We start from the raw sequence: 14,987 nt of genomic DNA on the forward strand, positions 1-14,987 counted from the left end.
ATCCTAGTCACAATTTGTAAAAGTAAAACATTATAGATCAAAGTACGGTCTTCAATACGGAGCCTTGGCTCACACCGAACAGCAAGCTATAAAGGGCCCCAAAAATGACTAGTGTAAAACCATTCAAACAGGAAAACCAATGGTCTAATCTATATAAAAAACGAGAAACGAGAAACACCTATGAACCACATCAACAAACGACAACCACTGAACATCAGGTTCCTGACTTAGGACAGGTGCAAACAAAAGTAGCGGGTTTAAATGTTTTAATAGGTACCAACCTTCATCCTTACCTGAGGCAATAGTGTAACATCACAACCTAGAAAGACAAACTATAAAATATCAATTGAAATGGCTTATCTCAATCAAAAGACATATTAACACAAACAAATTTACTAATCAAATCTTTGTATCTTGGGCAATATGCGTAATAGATTTTCCATAGGCGGTATTGGTAACGTTTTCCTCTGTAGCACAGACCATATCGTAAACTTGGATATGCATGATGGCTCGTTTCGAAGCTGAGACATTTTCACATATGTGGTTAAATTTTAGGGGTACGAAGTGTGAGTCATTTTTCCGTAAATTAGCACACCCCGAAAATTCTTTCGTGATGCGGCTCCTGGTTCTAAAAAATACGTTTTTTCACACCATAAGTTCTTTGAAAATTTAATACTTTGCATACATTCAATAACTTTATAGTTTTTACACATTTATTCTTTGGTCCTCTACTTTTCAAATCAACACAAATGATTAAGCTCAGTCACTTGTTAAAAATAGAAACATGTCCAATATCACTACACAGAGATTTTTTGTTTGCGCACAACTTTTGTGTTCCTCAAGTTGAGGCGCATTAGGGATATTGACCAATAATGAAATCCCTAGTTCAGACTTTTCCAAGTATTCTTGTGTGATCTTCATCAGTATGACTTTTTGAATAAATCTGTGTATTTTTGTCCATTTTCGAAAGAAAATAAAGTTGTTTCAGCACTTTAAGGCAATGACCTTTATTGTTATATTTATCAATTTTGAACAAAATTATACGAAATTGTGTCTTAATAACAGTCATTCTAATGCAACATTATTTGTAACTTATATTTTGACTGGATAACACACAATTTTCATGGTATCAGTTCACAATTGTCTCCTAAAAGACAGACATGAAACCTGATGAAGGTTAATCCAGATAAAGACATTCGACGGCACGATTGTCATGAAGTTTGTTTTCGTTATGTACAAACAAAGTACATGTACACATCATTCACAAATCACTAGCAAAGGAAACGCGAGACTTGTTTATATCATTAAATAACTATTGTTTGACTCATAAAAACTGTTATGTCACTTATAAACCATAGGTCCAATTTTTTATTAACACAATTTATAACGTTGCGAGCTTTGAAACACTAATCATTTCTTTCGGTATATGATTGTTAAAAGTGTTTTGGTTTATTTTGTCAAACGTTGATATTGTAGAACGACTGTACACAATTATTATTGCCCTAAGCTATTTGTGATTAAGATATCCCTTAACCGTCAACCGAATTGTGATTGCGTCTATACATTTATTTTGATAAGAGTAAAAACAATAGCTTTAATATAAACAGTAGTCCACAGAAATTTAACAAAAGACACAAGTCCTGCTGCTATATATTGACATATTGAAATTGATAGTTCACTATGACAAAATAGAAATAATCTTTCTCCTAACCTTACCTTCAATTTTAACTCCTTATTTGGCTTTACTAAGGTTCTGTTTGGTTTCTTCGTCAGTAGTATTAGATTATGTATTATGCCCCAAGATTCCCGACGATATATTACGTGTCGAAATGCACATCTGGTACTGTTAAATTACTGGATCAGATATTGGTCAAAATATGTGGCAGACCTAACTCCTCCCCCTCCTCCTCCTCCTCCTCCTCCTCCTCCTCCTCCTCCTCCTCCTCCTCCTCCTCCTCAACATCATCATCATCATCATCATCATCATCATCATCAGCAGCAGCCGCTGAATCAGCGATATCAACAGCAGTAGCTGCTGAAGCAGCGATATCAACAGCAGTAACAGCAGAAACAGCAACATTAGCAGCAAGTTCAGGAAACTTGTATAGCGAATTTACTTATTTTCAAAGAGTGCACATATTCCATATACAATGCAAAAAACGTCCTGAGACAAAATTTATTGACAAAACCTATTAGTTATATATAATTGTTCTGCCGTTCTGCATTTTCTGTTATTGTTCGACAGTCATGACTGCAAGCAATAGATTGTTGTAACATTAAGAGAAATAATTCTCATATTACCAAATTAAATGGTTATATTATGCAGGATTGTTCTCCAATCCTTATATTGTATCATTTCATATAGATAAAACAACTCATCAATTATCTGGTAGTAGCTAGTCTGCATTGTTTTGTTTGGAAAGCGGGATTTTCGGTTTAAATCTGTGGTCGGATCATATCATTTCCTAATAATTTGATAAGGGTTCTTCTTGATTAAGCACGCAGCATTAAAAAGAGCAAATACTGGTTGGCTCGAAAAAAAATGTCTGGTAGTTTACCATGTCTCTTGAATATACAATCTGATAAGGCTTTGCATGTCAGTCTAGAAGGGCACATTTAAATCTTTCCGTCCTGAATATGCATTTGATTTTCCGTTCTCAATTACAGCAAACCATGATCAGCATAAACACAAAGTTAAGACGTAGTTTTGAAAATACGAACTTAGAACCATATCATTTACACATTTGTGTTTTCCGTCTGATGTTCTGTTGAAACACCATTTTCCAAGGTTGGAGGAAAGGTACAAATATGTTTACCCAACCTCATAATCTATGTGGTTGTCCCAAGTCAGCTTCTAATGTTACGATTGTCTTCTGCTCCTGTCTGTCATAATTGTTTTTCGTTGGTTGGATTTTACAAATTATGCCGTCAATTTTCTCGTTTGGAGTGTTTCACATTGTTTATGTCCAGGTCTATAAAAGCTGACTTTACAGTTTGTCTTTTCTTCATTGTTAAAGGCTGACATTGGCCTATCATTACTTTTATCTTCGTTCTTTTTTTTTTTTTTATCTCTATCGGATAGTTGTAGCATTTGCAATCAATCATACCACATTTTAATTTTATGCATGTGGAATATTTAATGAATATAGATATCTTTTTCCCCTATCTCACATACGACTACATATCCTACGGTTTACATTTTTTGTTGAATCATGTTTTATATATATTTTTTGTATCATGTTTTTGAAGCGTGTCGACCATGTCATAATAAAGTTTCAATGCAGTCATACTGGTAACAGGGATATATAGTTTTTATCGGTTGTGAATATAATTTATTAAGTTACTAGTTTATTTGATCTGTAAGTATTTTTAGATATCACTTTTTGTATTTTTTTTTTCTGAAAGCAATTTTGTTATTAATATTAGTACAAAATCATCAAAATAAAGGTCTACAACAGGTGTTACATTATTTGACTTAACCTTAAATACAATAGTTGAAACGAAACACTATAAATCACAGGGTCTAAAAGCAATACTGTCTGTTTTAAAGGTACACAGATACGAATATTTCATTTTTTACAACTCACTGTATCCATGTCTTTATCGTTGAACAATTATTGTTTTATCCGTTAATTTATGTTAAATGTAAACTAAATACTCTCGTAGTGAGATGTTTTGTTATTTATTCTTTTTACAAATTTAAATATTACAAAGAATGCGGAACGTCGAACCCATTTTTTTTACAAAAAAAAAACAACATATGATTACCTGAAAGATCGTTCTTTCATCAACATGGGAACTTGATACGGAAGAATTTAGTTACAACAATTTATATTTGCGTTTCATTATCTACCTTGCTTGTCAATAGGATTACAGATTGGACATATAATGCTTTTGCATCTTATTTTATAGTCACTTTAAGGGTAAGTTATAATAAACTCGTGACATTTTTTATACATTAAATGATCTTAAAATGTACTGTACCAAGTCAGAAACATGTCAGTTGCTATAAACTAGTCCGTTTCTGTGTATGTTGAAATTTGTTTAATGTTGCAGTACAGTGTTTCTGTTGTTCTTTAGTTTTCCCCTTAAAGTTGATTTTTCCCTTCGGTTTTAGTTCGTAACCCGGGTTTGTTTTTGCTTAATCGATTTATTAAACAGCCTTTTACTAATGTTGCCTTTTTTTATTTGAAAGAAAATGAAAACAATATAACAACATTTAGCAAACAGAACAGCCTGGATAATAAAAAAAACAAAACAAAAAAAACAACAATATAGATATAGAATACCCGACGCAAATAAAAAATATTTGCATTTACCATCTAAACATGATTAATTTTTGAATATATCATCACAATTTGAATTGAAAATTGTGTTTTACTTTGACTTATTAACAATAAATTCTTTATATTTTGCAGATAACATCATGATGGAATACAGTGTTTGTGTTTTTATTAAGTTGCTCATTTTCGTTTGCTTCATCAGTAGAGGTAAGGGACATGCTTGTAGTTAAATAGTCATTCACATAATACTATATAAATTATTCTTAAATAAACGAAAACAAAAACGATCACGCAATGCTTATTACAACAAATAATGAATACAAAGTGTAACAAGTTGAAAGGTGATCATTTGTACCTTATATACGTTTATATTGCTTAGAAAAAAGGGTTGAACATTAGTTGAACACAATGTTATATGGTAACATTCGTGTCGTACCTTATAACCTTTTTAGCTAAGTGTTGTCAAAAAAGGTTGTCATTCAGAGATCAAACGAGACGACACGTGTGGTGTTCGATACAAAAACAAAATAATTGATACAATCAGTAGACAACTCCACTCTAGCTGTAGTTGATACTTACCACAAGATTGAATTTGCACGCGGAATATTAGATTGATGGTTCGAATCTGTATTTCAAAAAGCTTCTTTTTATAAATGTTTAAATGTAGCTGACATTGTTTGTATGATATTGCTACATAATGTATGCGTTGGTCATAGTTAAATATGTATGAAACAACGCTATTGATTGTTATATATATGTTTTTTTTATTCATTGTTTAAGGTTCGACAAAAATACTTTTTAAAAACATATGATCAATATTTACCAACTTCACTTATCAAGCGTTTTTATTCATTTATTAATATACAGGTTTTTTTTAAAAAGGGATCGTATCTTTGAATGTATATAAAAACCATGCCAATTCAGTTATATATAATCGATTTTTAAAATGAAAGCTATATACATATATTTATTTATGCCGCTGATGGACATAAATGTCAGAAATCAAACATACATGTGAATCACTTAAACAAATGTTTTAAAGCCTTGCTTTCGTCCCAACGTTTAATCTTTAAATATGGCTTCATTGAAACTGCTGTTAAAGTAAACACTGAATCTAGTTAGTGTTATGTGTTTATATATAGTCGTATATGATTTATAGCAAAGTCATGACAGTTTCGTTCCTTTGTGTAATGATGCAATATGTCATGTGATATAATTTGTTTCTTTCTGAATAAACGTGCTATGGTTAGTTGATGTGCTTTTTTTTGTGTGGCTCTAATCAAATATACGTTTAGCGGTATTGGGAGGCAAGTATTTGTCCCCGATGACGTAATAATATAATAAGAAAACAAAAGAAAACAGAGACTATTTGCTTAATAAAAATACCATGAATATGTCAAGGCCTCCGTGTAATTAATCTCTCAGACTCACGCGGGCTTAAGCTCTTAATGTTACCATTGTAGATTATTCTGCAATTGATATAATACATATAGAAATAATAAGGTATAAAGACATAAAGATTGCAACAGAGAACATCATTTCTCGAAAAACAACTTATTACACCACATGAAGCATCTGGAACGGGTAATTTCTATTGATATGTTGTCTAAAGCTTAAGTAGATAATTCAGCTTTTCTTCGTAAATAAAACCAAACATATACAGCGACCACAGCCAAAACTATCTGGTGCTGGTTTTGGGGAAAAAAAATGTAAGAAAGAAAACTTAGAGTATAATTATAATAGAATGTTTTTTGTTTTTTTTTTTTCTTTAATTTCAGGGCTTCAAAACAAGATAATCTATTCAATTCATGGTTCAATTAAAGAAATAAACTTGCTCAATGGAGTAGTATCAACTTTAGTATCCAATCTGCAGAGTAATATATATTCCTTAGACTATGATTATAAAACTGGATATATTGTTTTCCCGAGGCATAATAAAGACGACATTTTAAGGTAATCAATCAAGGCATTTTCTTATAATCTTAAAATTGATATATACATGTGTATGTTGTATTTCAGTACTCCTGTCTTTGGCTGGAATCATTTATCTATTTAAATACAGTTTCAGGAATCCCATTTTATCGATCGTTCAGCATTCTGGCAAAATGTTTAAAGATTGACTGAAAATTATTATGGACGACAACTAATTCTATTTGGCTTTAATCATCTTACATGTTAAGGGAGGCGAAAGATACCAGAGGGACATTTAAACCCATAAGTCAAAAAATATACTGACAACGCCATGGCTAAAAAAGAAAAAAAAAACAACAGACAAAGTTCAAAAAACACAACATAAAAACTAAAGACTGACCACCACGAACACCTAAAACTGGGGGTGATTTCAGGTGCTCCGGAAAGGTAAGTAGACACTCTTCCACATAAGGTTACCGTCGTATTGATCATATAAGTACAAATATCCGGTAATAAGACAAATTCGGTAGTTCACATTCCGGAAAAATTGACGGGATTGTAGTTACGACATTATGAACATCTATGAAACGGATATTCCATAACGGTCAACCAACTTCTGATGGCGTCCTTAAAACTTAGGAAGAGATACTTTTAATTTCATCATTTGTGACTCTTGGTTTAATAGCTTCCTTGTGGACAACAACCCTCTATCAAGGAAATGGTGATAGGAAATGCAATACCTGGAAAATCGTATCAACTTGGAGATATGTATTTCGTATGCAGGCTGGAATATTACTACATAGAAATAGCAACTACTGTGTGACTTTATAGTTTTGTGATCTGCGTCGTTATATCACTAAAATCCTTTTGGTTCTTAACTTATGCTGTCACAATACTGTTCCAGCTTAGAGTGACAGTTACACACACACAATCTTGTGCAACCTAATGTATTCACTGTGTGCCTGTTTTAAGTCGGGATTATTCAATGAAGTTCTGAGTTTTGTATTATGTTTATTGTTTTTCTTGTTTAAATTATTTCATATTTCGCCATATTGATGCATTTTAGCTACTTAACGATCATGGTTTCCATTATTGTTGAAGTCCATACCAAGACCTGATAAACCTTGAGTTACTTATAAATATATCCACGTCATTTATACTACCCCAAGTTAGTTTATCTTACATAGTCTCATATAATATACTGTAGTGATTGCTAATAAGAATGAAAACAATGGTCTTAAATTTTAATAAAATATAATGGTTAAATCATAAAATATATTGGAGGAATCATTCTGATAGACTGAACGCCAATAACCTCAATTAAAAGTACATAAGGTACTATTAGGGATTTTCAAATATGAAAAGATTGTTTTGGGAGAGAGAAAACTACAAGCAAAGAGAGAAGTTAACATACAAATGAAAGTTGGATATTTTCGTAGGACGAACCCTCATATCCTCAAAATACAGAGAGTGAAGACGAAACAAGTGTCACATTCATTTTGTTTTGTTTTGTTGATAATTAGATCTTTGCTAATCTATTCTCATCTTAATTGTTTACATGGGAGCAAATAACCTTGGTTTCATTTTTCATGCTAACCACTTTGTCTTGGTCAATGGGTTATGGTTTTGTTCAATATTTTCACCTCTGACAAATGTTTTGTATATATTTCGTTATTTTCGTGTTTTCAATAATTTGCTGTGTTTCACGAAAGAAAATCCTGAAAAGCGCTTCAAACGCACGGAATGTATTTATTTCATTTTAGGAAGTGTGAAATTATACAAAAGTATTATTTACATTTCACAGGTTTCGTTATCCATCTGATACAGCTTATAGCACTAAATTGGTAACAAGTGCAAGGGAACCAATAGCTCTGGTTATTGACCCGCTATTGAATCATGTGTATTGGACAGAAATATACCAACAAAAGATCTATAGATGTAATTTTGATGGGACAAATAAGAACTTCATTCTGCAAGATGATCAACTATATGCTATTACATTAGATTACGTAAACAGGTTTGAATTAAAATTAATACGGCATTTGGGAATCTGGCTATAATAAGATAATAGAGAAAGCACGAAACCAGCTTATCTGTCTAAATTCGATTTGATTGATAAATTTAACAATACTTACTGTTATTTTGATGATATTTTCTCATAATAATCAAGAATACTCTGAATATACTGCCGAAATTTACCACAGCTAACTTACTTTAAATAGATCCGATATTAACAGCAATAACTGAACTTTTCTAGAGTTAGATATATATATCAGTTTTACACGAGAAGTCTTAACAAAAATGTACGACCAAAGGGACGATTGTTTATTTTTTTGGAGGTGATGCTCCTCTGGCACCGTCTAACGGTGTTTTTGGTGTTGTACAAGTTATCATTTTGTACAAATTCTAATTTGTATTTTTACTTTGTGAAAATTGAAATTTTTACAAAAAGTGCTTGTACAAATTACAACGTGTACATATTTTGACTAAATTCACTTATGAATGATCTAGAAACAGAATTATCAGTAAACCCACACATGTTTTGGGAACTCTTAAAATGTATGATAAAAGGGAAAACAATATCATATGCCAGTTATATAAAAAAGAAATACACAAACACCGAAAATGATTTAGAACTTAAATTAGCTAAGTTACTTGAAAATTATGAAATAGATCCCTCAGAATTAATAAATACAGAAATTAAAATTTTAGAAGAAGAACTTGTTCAACACAGAGAGAAAATAGTAACAGGTATTATGGCAAGAGCAAAGGCAAGATGGGTAGCAGAAGGTGAAAAATATACTCACTATTTTTGTAATCTTGAAAAAAGGAATTATAATGAGAAAATAATTCCAAAATTAATTAAAGATAATGGAGAGGAAATTTTTAATCAAGGCGAAATTTTAGAAGAACAAAAATTATTTTATGAAAAATTGTTCTCCTCAACAAATCCTATTCTTCATCAAGAACATACAAATCTATTTTTTGATGAAAATAATCCGTTTATCCGCAAACTGTCTGATGAACAGAGGTTACAGGCAGAGGGTAATTTGAATGCTAATGAATGCTTAAAAACATTGAAAAATATGAAAAATGGTAAATCTCCAGGAATGGATAGATTTACAACTGAATTTTATGAATTCTCTTGGATAGACCTCCATGAATTTATTATAAAATCTTTTAATTATAGCTAAGAAACTCGAACTTTTTCTGTTAGTCAGAAACAAGGAGTTATAACATGCATTCCAAAAGAGGGTAAATCAAAATTTCAATTAAAAAACTGGAGACCTATCACTTTATTAAATGTTGATACAAAACTTGCATCAGCTGCTTTAGCAAATACAATAAAACCTTTTCTTGGGGATATAGTCAGTGAAACACAGCAAGGTTTCATAAAGGGAAGGTATATTGGAGAATGTACCAGGCTTATTTTTGACATTATGGAAAAGGCAAAAGATGATAATCTTCCAGGTCTTTTACTTTTATTAGATTTTGAGAAAGCTTTTGATACCCTTGAATGGTCATGTATAGACTTGGCTCTGTCTTTTTTAGGATTTGGTCCTATTTTTTGTAAATAGGTCAAGACCTTATATTTAGAATCTCAGAGCTGTATTATAAACAATGGACACTGTTCTCAAGTTTTTAATATTGGTGGGGGTGTTAGACAAGGTGATCCTTTATCTCCTTATCTCTTTTTTTATCTTTAGAACTTATGAGCGCTGCACTTAAAAATAGCCCGGAGATAAATGGTATGAAAATAAATGATTCAGAATATCTACTAAGCCATTATGCAGATGACTCATGTCTTTTATTAGACGAGAATGAGCAATCTTTAGAAAAATGTTTATATACTTTAGAAAATTCCCTGAGTGTGATGGACTAAGGGCTAATTTTGATAAAACTGAAGCCATATGGATTGGGTCAAAGTGTCACTCAAGGGATAAACTAACAATTACAAGAAATTTGAACTGGAATTATTCAGGAAAATTTAAACTTTTAGGAATAAAATATGATCTGTTCAGTGAAAGTAAAACACTTGTAAATTTTGTGGAAAAAATAAAAAAAATGAAGAGCTTACTTAATTCTTGGGTATATAGAGATTTAACGTATATGGGAAAGATAACTGTTATTAAATCATAGCTCTACCTATTCTAATTCAGTCATTGACAGTTTTGCCACCAGTTGATAAAATAAAAGAAATTCAAAACATTTTCTATAGTTTCTTGTGGTCAGGAAAACCAGATAAGATTAAAAGAAAAATTATGATAGGGTTATATGAAAAAGGGGGGTTGAAAATGCCAGATATGAGATCTTTTTGTTATTCACTAAAGATGACATTGATAAATAAACTTTTAGACCCCTTGAATATATCCCCATGGAAAACACTGTTAATAGATCAATACAACAGATTCGGAGCAGACAAAATATGGTTGATGACCTCTGATGGTATCCAAAAGATTTCTTCAAATTTTAATAATTTTTGGAAAGATATTTTACTAAACTGGAATATCCTAAACACTGTCACTAATGACACTGCTGAAGGGATCATGAAACAATCCATATGGCTAAACAAGAGTTTGACAATAAATAATAAAACTGTCTTTAACCAGAAGAAGACAAAATGTATAAAGAACTAAGCACTCATATAGAAAATTGAGATTTCATTTATAGTTTACCCTTTTGTTGCACTAAAAACAACAAATTTAGCATGTTCCAGTTTAAGATTTAACATAGAACTCTCGCTACAAATGCATTATTGTAGAAATATGGGTTAAAAGAAACTAACTTATGTAGTTTCTGTAATGAAACTAAAGAAACTATTAGTCACCTTTTCTGGAAATGTACCCAAGTTAGAAATTTGTGGTTAGAAATTGCAGCACTTTTTCAAGTTAAAAATAATCTGACTTTACTATTTAATGCGGAATATATTGTTCTTGGGTGAGAGTCTTGGGATGTTTCCCTAAACTTATTCACTATTCTGATTAAGTATTGTATTTATACATGTCGCTTTAACACTTCATTACCGACTCTTACAGGGGCGATATCTATGATTAAAAATTCCTACCAAATAGAAAAAAATATATACCTCCTTTTACAGATCCCCTAAAGCAAGAGAGAAATTTGATAGTAAATGGGAATTGATTAAAAACTTAGTTTACATGTGAGGAGAGATCTTTCTTTTTTGAACTCACTTTTGGCTTTATAATAATTCAAGTAGAATTAATAATATGTTGATGCGCATCACAACTGGTCAGTGATTTGTGTGCATCATAAAAGTGCTATCTATGATGTTTATTGATATTGTTATATATAAATTGAATCACTTGTTTTTGCTTGATTGTATTTGAATTATCTCCCCTTGACTTAGGTTGTCTTTTATTGTTGTTATTTATTTTGTGATTCTGTCCAACATGTCCTGTCTGACCCTTATCTGTTAATGATCTCTGGTGGCCTCTCCTGGTACCTCTCATGTTCAACATCATAGTATTGACAGTGATACATGTGGCAAGAGGAGAAGGCTGATGCCATCATCAACAATATCAACATATTCATGTACTCTAATCCAGAGTGATAAATGACGAGTATGATCTAATAGATAATTATCATATAGATAATAAAAAAATTGCATTTTTAACTTTTTAACTTTAGACTGTTATTGAAAAATTTAATATTAATAAATGTATTATAAATTATCTATGTATTCATGTATCACAATGCTTGGTGCTTTTTCAGATAAAATAAAAAATAAATTACAAAAAAAAAGGTTGCATATCAGTAAATATAGACAATGCAATTTTCCATAGGAACTCCCTTTACGGCTAGAACTGTGCCACTTTTACTATGAAGTTTCGTAAAAAATAATGTCCTAGAATGGAAAGTTGATTTGCACTACTTTTTTATTCAAATGGCAATACACAGGGCTGTGCGTCATATTTTCAACATTTATATACCCCGAGCTTCTTAGAATTTAAACTAAAATTCGGCACTACCCCTCACTTCACTTTAGATCTTTCTCAGAATTCAATTCCACCGCCTACCATGTGCATTTATACTGGTAACATTCCCGAGTTAGGATGAAACATAGGGATCATATCTGGAAACCAGTACGTAAACAAGACAAAATATCTATGAATTTTATATATCTCCCCAAAAGAGGCGTGGTTTGTGAAACAGCTGTATTTACAAAGTCCAACCTATAACGTGTACCTTAATTCAAATTGTGGATTTTGTTATAAAAAAGCATTGATACACACTATAGATTTTTAAATAAATGACCACACAAAAAACCTTATTTACCGAATACAAAAATATTTCTGCATCATTTGTTTGAGCGTGTGAGTGAATTATGGCATCGGGAATCACACAAACTCATTTGCTTTTTACATTTACATTTTACATATTGAGAAGTGCTTCCCCCCCTTTGTATCTACATGAAAGAAAACCCTGACCATCAGTTTTTGAAAGCTTTTTAACTTCACGTAGCAAAATTTTAAGCTCAGAAACCATTGCTGCGAATAAAGATGTGGCTTTAACAGCTTCAATTTGATTTCAGTTGAGGAACGATCATACTGAGGAATTTGTAAAATGACATTATCCCCTACAGCCAGCTCTGATAATTTCTGTTTCGTTTTCATGGTTAGATATTCGGCTTGGATCTGTTGGCCAGCAAGCGCACGGTTCTTGGCACGTATGATTGGTGATTCAACGTCAATATCATCCTAATTGTCACCCGAGCCAATTTCTATTATACTACCAGAATTGTCACTGGGGCCAATTTCTATTATAATATCAGAATTGTTACTGGGGTCAATTTCTATTATGCTATCAGAATTGCCACTGAGGCCAATTTTCATTAGACTATCAGAATTAACTGGTATTCATGTATCACTAACATTTAATATTATATAGATATTTTGTAGTGTATATCTATGCTTTTTTATAACAAAATACATACTATAAATTATTGTACAAGTTATAAGTGAATTTGAGTTGAATTGTGTTCAAATTGTAATTTGTACAGGCACTTGTTTACAAATTATAATTTGTACAAAGTCCAAATACAAATTATAATTTGTACAACTTTTTTGTACAAATTATAATTTGTACAAAATGATAACTTGTACACAACATTTATATATCACAACTCGTTCGCTATACTCGTGTCTGAATTGACGCTTTGAATTTGAATGAGTGTAATATATGTTTTACTAAAATTCTTTAGTCAAGTATTTCGATACCACGAATCTTTTAAAACCTGTTTCTATATTCTTCCATAGAGACAAGAATTTGGTTTCCAAGTTTGGCTGGTTTCGATATCATTAATTAAATCAATAGTTGATATTAATGTTATACACAAATGCATGGAATTACACTTTGTCGATGACTGTCAATGCACAATGTCATGGTTTCTATTAATGACGTTTTTACACTAAATCCATTGCGTGTTGGGTGTGTATTGATTGATATCATAGTCTTAGATACATGATTCTTTTTATTAGTTGTTATTGGTTTCAGCTTTCAGTATCTTCGAGTATTATCAAGTCTTTACTTGGTGCCTTTTTTGTTTTGGGATGTATAGATACGCTGCCACATCCGGTCTGTGTTTTCGTGTTTTTTTTTGTTTGTTTTTAGTTTGTATCTGATCTGATGAGGTGAACCCTTTTCAACTGATTTTCAAAATTTGTTCTAATGTTGTTCTGTTTGTCCCAGGTTAAGGGAAGGATTAAGCGCCAGTAAACTAGTTCAACCCCGCAACATTCGTAATGTGCCTGTCCGAAGTCATAAGCTTGTTGTTTAGTCGTTGTAATTGATTCATGTCTAATATTTGATTTTTGGAAATTGTTTTGTTATAAATTAGGCCGTTATAATTCTCAATTGGATTGTTTCATATGTTTTACATGTCAGAACCTTTTATAAAGTTAGGTTTTTATTCTCATTATTGAAGGCCGTATGGTTGTCTACAATTGCTAACATCCACTTCACTTGAACTTTGGTGGATATTTGTCTCATTGGCAATAATACATCATTTTCTTATTTCTATATTCTATGTTTGTAATGCCAGTCTGATTTACGAGCAAAAGGTCGGGCGGGATGACGTGGGTTCCCTTTTCATTTTATTTCATCTCATTACAATGTTAAAAGAAGATCGCAGAAACTTCAGTAAAACATGTGTAATATGTCGAAGAAGTGCATATGTTACTACTTACTTGTTTACAAATTTTGCAAAGACTATTTACAATAGTGAACCTATATACATGTAGTAATTATGTTCAGTGTGTTTAGCTCTTGTCTCTCTATTTTGGCATTTTTTTGGGAACAATATTCAAAAGATAAGTAACATTATATACCTTTACGGAGTTATTTTCTTACATAACGTAAGGTCTTTTTTTTGGAAGAATCAACCCGGACGATACCAAGTTCCAATACTTCAAGACATAAAATAATGTCCTGTGTAAGGTCATTATTTTCCCTGATTAAAATGCAAACTATAATTAACTTATTTAATAAACATTTAAGTCGTTTGATAGTAATCGTGTGATGTTACCAATAAGATTTTTACATTTTTACTTTTCCATCATTTCTGGCTCGACAAAAACAATAATTTCCACTGTTTATTAGATGGAAATACCAACAAATCGTCGTTGACGCACATTTTAACTCCCGAAACAAATAATGTGAAGTTTTGTTAATCAATCGCTAAAATAAAGAGACATTATATGAGATGAATTTAATAATTCAATATTTTTCATAATACTTTCAAAACAAGCCAGATTTAACACATTAACATTCGTG

The 14,987-nt window shown here is 31.4% G+C and overlaps 1 protein-coding gene across 3 annotated transcripts in view; it reads left to right on the top strand.

Annotated features, from left to right (window-relative positions):
• LOC127718988 (low-density lipoprotein receptor-like) overlaps nt 1-14,987 on the top strand; it is an 82,227-nt gene that overhangs the window by 31,312 nt on the left and 35,928 nt on the right. For 2 of the 3 annotated variants that reach the window (XR_007990077.1, XM_052225068.1), the window contains exons 1-3: nt 4,424-4,490; nt 6,062-6,236; nt 7,999-8,211. The exons of the other annotated variant lie outside the window; for it this stretch is intronic. The gene's annotated coding sequence lies outside the window, so the exon portion shown is untranslated. Of the gene's footprint in view, nt 1-4,423; nt 4,491-6,061; nt 6,237-7,998; nt 8,212-14,987 lie in introns of those variants that run through there. 3 annotated transcript variants of the gene reach the window in all.

Source organism: Mytilus californianus, unplaced genomic scaffold (genome assembly GCF_021869535.1).
Source record: "Mytilus californianus isolate M0D057914Y unplaced genomic scaffold, xbMytCali1.0.p SCAF_10, whole genome shotgun sequence".
Lineage (NCBI taxonomy): Eukaryota > Metazoa > Mollusca > Bivalvia > Mytilida > Mytilidae > Mytilus > Mytilus californianus.